The 4857-nt window shown below is 46.0% G+C and overlaps 1 long non-coding RNA gene across 1 annotated transcript in view; it reads left to right on the top strand.

Annotated features, from left to right (window-relative positions):
• The window catches only part of LOC112550699, a 14996-nt gene extending 13035 nt beyond the window's left edge, over positions 1 to 1961 (top strand). The window contains exon 3 of the long non-coding RNA XR_003094666.1: positions 994 to 1961. This is a non-coding gene — a long non-coding RNA (uncharacterized LOC112550699). The remainder of the gene's footprint in view (positions 1 to 993) is intronic.
• The last annotated feature ends 2896 nt before the right edge of the window (positions 1962 to 4857 follow it).

Here is a 4857-nt window from a genome sequence, read left to right as displayed (position 1 = left end):
AGCCGGGGAGCGCCCGGGGGGGGGGCCCCCCCCCCAGCCGATCCCACAAACCCGCTGGTCCTTCTAGGTGCACGCTGCCACTTCTGGGTGAGCACAGTCGGCTGTGGGGGAACTGCTTTTCTTGGTGCCCCCACTCCCCGGCCAGCACCCTCTCCCCCCCCCCGGGGGGGGGGGGGGGGGAGGGGTGTGCACCATCACTCTCCCCTGCCCGGGAACACTGGCTGTCGGGGGGAGCACCACTGCTTTCATGGGGTGCACATGCACCCCCTATACACCCCTTATGCGTCGCCACTGATAAGACAAAAACCTTTTGCCCCAGTTTGATCTTCTTAAAAGAATGATCAAATTGGTTTTGAATGTTAAAATAGAATAAACCACTGCAAGGGAACAGTTATAATATAGCATAACTGCCACAACATATGTGTGTGTGTGTGTGTGTGTATATATATATATATATATATATATATAGGCAATCCCACGCAGTTGAGGATGATTGTCTTCCATGATTGCTTTATCTGTGAGTCAGAAGATGTCTGACGAGGCTGATCCAGGATCAACAGACTCTGTTGCAACTCGGGCACACATTTCTGTGCATGGTGGGTGGCTCTGGATTCTTGATCTGGTCCACAGCACGCTGTTTCTGCCACTCCCGCTTTTCCATCTCCTGTTGTAAGGTGTCAAAGTACTGAGATCCTTGCAGCAGACTCTTCCTCCATTTGGGGCAGTCCTTGGCAATAGTGTTCCAAGCTGATGTTGATGTTACATTTTTTCAAGTTGGCCTTGAGAACGCCCTTGAAGCACTTTTTCTACTCTCCTCTTGAGCATACATCTTGACTGAGCTGGGAGAATAAAACTTGCTTTGGGTGTCTGAAGTTAACCATCTGGATGATGTGGCTGGCCCAGTGAAGTTTATGTTGGATGATCATCACTTCAATGCTCATGATGTTTGCTTGCAAGACAATGCTAATGTTAGTACATTTGTCTTCCCACCAGATTCAAAGGGTCTTCTGCAGAAAGCGTTGATGGTACTTCTCCAGTGATTTGAGGTGTCTCTTGTATGTTGTCCATATCTCAGCTCTGAGATGGGGATCATGACTGCTTGATAAATCATGAGCTTGGTTTTGGACCGGATATTGCAATCTTCGAACACCTATTTCCTCAAGCGTCTGAAGGCTGCGCTTGCAAATTTAAGTTGCTGCTGGATTTCTTTGTCCACGTCAGCCTTCTGCAAGAGATGGCTTCCGAGGTATGGGAAATACAGTCCAATGTCTTCCAGGAGTTTCTAAGTCTTCTCATATAATGGCCTGGTTGAAATTTCCTGAGGAGAGACAACTACCACCACCTGTTCTTTGCGGAGAATCAGGTTCTTTCTAAGTGGTGTAGCCCGTGTGGCTAGAAGCAGTGGAATATATGCTGTACTTCATCATAAGATTGTCTGTTTCTGTAAAATGGCTTGGTTCAGAACCTGGAATAATATGTCCTGGGTTATGAGGGTTTCCTCATCTGATAAATCACCTCATCCTGGTCCATTGACTTTGTACTGTTTCCATAAGCACTTTCAATTTGTGCTTTGCTAGTGTTTTATTCCACTCTATCCCCAAAGAAACACAAACACTTAATCATGCAGGTTGCACAGCATATTTAGTACATGAGAAGGAGAACAGGAGAGGAAACAAAAGAGGGGAAAATAACTCTGCCAAAAATCCAATGTGCTGAAGTTGTTCTTTTCAAAGAAGTCCTACACACATCAATTTGACCCAACACCCACTTTCTGTCTACCGTGGCCTGTCTGCCAGCAGACATTAACATTGCCTTTATTTCCTGCGATGGTCATACTGTACCAGCGCAAAATCACTGAACCTAAATTTAACCTTAGCAATGTTGTAAAGAAGGTGTCAAGCCACAACATCCAGTCCCAGGTTATGAACACTCCCTAAATTCAAGAGTGTGGAGAAATTTTGGTGCAGCCCATCAGCTACTTACTAGATGTCAAAGAAGGCTCAGATTTCAAAGATCTCCAAATACTATTTCATCTCTAGTTAACTATTTAATTTAAAAAATGGTCTCATTAGCTGAGTTGGAGCTAACAAGCTCCAAATTAAATAAAAGTGATTTATTAGATTTACATAAACAAATGCAGTAAAAACAAATCTGTTACAATTACAAAGATAACAATCAGATTCAGCATTCAAAGAAGAAAACTAGTGATACAAGAAACTTTATTTAACAAGGTAAAGTCCTACCTTCTTCTCTGAACTCATCTGTACTCTTTGGGCAATTCCAATTTTTATAAAATTTCAATCTCTTGTTTTAAAATTAACTCACATAAAAGAAGATGAGAATGTAATAAGGTCTTGATGATTCAAACAGAAGTGTCATTTTGTGCCAATGATTTCTCACAAATACTTTTCTCTTTGTCTGAAGAAGAATCAACAGAGTTAATTTTTAGGCTAAATAGAACGACAGTAGTTGCAGGGCTTACAAAAAAACTGGCTTGGACTACAACCTTATTACACTCTCAAGGATGATAATGACCAAAGACTTGATCCTGAACCACTGAAGTGAGACTATTTCAATGAACATATAATCCAGGCACTTGTGCACCAACTCCAGATAATAAGTAAAATCAGAAACATCATCAGCCTTGTTTGATATAGGGCCACCAGCGCAGCAACTTTCCTGAGCTCTGACAGAACATGTGCGGGCTTTATATGGCAAATGTTTGTAGCGAGGTGTGATCTAATGGTGGGAGTAAAACGGAGAGAAAATAACTTGGGACTGAAATAAAACTTGAGATAAAATGTCATATTAACTCACTGCTGTGTCTGTATAAAGCTGGTATTTAAGCTTTGTGGGGGAGGAGGGAAAGACCCCCCACTGGGTAGAAGAAAACCACCGATTCCTACTCTGGGGGCCTCTCCCTTGCTCAGCTGGGAAGAGTGCAGAGACCCAGAGAGGCTCACCCTGCGCTCCTACCCCAAGGGTGTGCTGCAGGGCTGGGATCTGAGGCCAGGCCTCCTGCCTCACAGCAGAACCCCAAGCTTTACTCTCCTTCTGCCCTCCTCTTCACAGCAAAGCTAGGCACTGACCCAGCCCCAGAGCAGTCCTAGTGTCTCTGCGGAGCTGTCCAGTCTCTGCTTCTTCCTCAGGACTGACTGTGGAGCATCCTTCCCTCGGGATCACTGTCCGCACAGACAGGAACTTTTACCTTCCTCTTTCAGCAACATCACCCAAGTGCCCAATCAAGTGCTGGTTGGAGCTGTCATGGAAATCAGCAGCACCTGGGTATTGAACACCCTGTGTCATGGGGTAGGATTGGTCTGAGGGGGCCAAGGGAATTAGACATCCAGTTCCTTGTACCCGTGAGTCTCGCTGACTCCTAATCCTACTGCTGAGCAGGTGCTGTGACTCTTCCCCAGACCTGAATCCCCTTGCTAATGCACAGTTCTCAGAGCACGGTCTTGCTCTCACCATGTCCTCACACCCATATCCCACCCTGGCATGAATCCCTAATGCTGACCCTAACCCAAGGGTCAGTGGGCAACCCCCCACTTCAGTGCCTGCTCTGGGACTGCAAGGGGACCCCCAGGGCTAGGCAATGAGCAGGAGCACCTGAAAGGGTGTATCACCTACTGACGCTGTCCCCAGGCCTGCCTGGCACTCTGCCCAGCTGCTCCCCCAGTGGCAGTAAGTGGATCCCCCTACTTCCTCACCTGCTCTCTGCTTTGTCACCTTGGGTGTCCCATTCCAGGCCAGGACTCCAGATGTACCTCAGACACCACAGGGGACCCAGACATGGGGAAATGGAGCCACTGGCACATGATCCTGACTGTGGAAGGGGGGTGGGCAGGGGTGCAACCACGCCATTAAACTCCCCTGGATTCAGCTCTGCATTTGGATCTGGGGAAAAAACACGGGTGCGTGCCTTTGACGACCTTACAATCTATTAACCACATCCCCAGGGCAGGCATTTTGTAAAGTTTTCAAGTGTGCTGCTATTTCAGCAGATGCCTGTAGATGTGATCTTGCTAGAGTGCTCCTGCAATTAGACTGAGATGAGTGGAAGCCTGTACCGTATAGTTCCAGATGGCTTTTAGATTCCATGACTAGGTACACCCCTGTAGAGGATATTTGGCAAGCATACAAGCATGGGTGATACAGATGATATTCACAGGGTCCCAGTAACTTCTGGTGCATAATGCTACAAGCCACATGTATCATTAAGTTCCAGACATGATGCTGCCTGGATGCCAAGGTGATTTAAACCTACTGTAAAATATGCACCTGGGAAATTCTTAGTGGTTTCTGGCAGCTTGTCAAAGGACCCTGTTAATCACCAATGTTGTCCAGAAGTTCACTATGATGCAGAAGCTATTGTGAGTGGCCTGCAAAACTCATGTCAGAAACCAGAACTGCTTACAGTGATCTCCAGTGATGATTCACACCTGCAAACTGTATCCAACCTTACATGGCATAGCAGGCTCAGTTACTTATGAGGGGTTCCACATCCAGTCTGAACCTCTATGCAGGGAAAGGGACCTCTCCAGATCTGGAAGTCTGACTGTGCCTGTAAGACGACATAGTGAAAAGGATACAAAAGGGACACTGCAATGTAAACTTAAAGAGTCCAGATGTTGATAATATGATATCCTAGTGCATGGTAAGAGAAGCATTGAAGAGTTATGCAAATATTGCTGAATGGCCAGAGGACAGGTCTACATCATCACCTTGTAGGTCTTTAGGAAGAAGATGACTAGGCTTGTTGGAAGACAGGGGCACACTTTTTGCTAGCCATCAACCTTCTAGATTTGATCTGCAAAAAAACCATTTATTTCTCACAATGACCTAATAGGTCAT

The sequence above is a fragment of the Alligator sinensis genome, unplaced genomic scaffold (genome assembly GCF_000455745.1).
Source record: "Alligator sinensis unplaced genomic scaffold, ASM45574v1 scaffold708_1, whole genome shotgun sequence".
Classification (NCBI taxonomy): domain Eukaryota; kingdom Metazoa; phylum Chordata; order Crocodylia; family Alligatoridae; genus Alligator; species Alligator sinensis.
The sequence above is the reverse complement of the archived record's forward strand: the minus strand, read 5'-3'. Positions and strand labels throughout refer to the sequence as shown.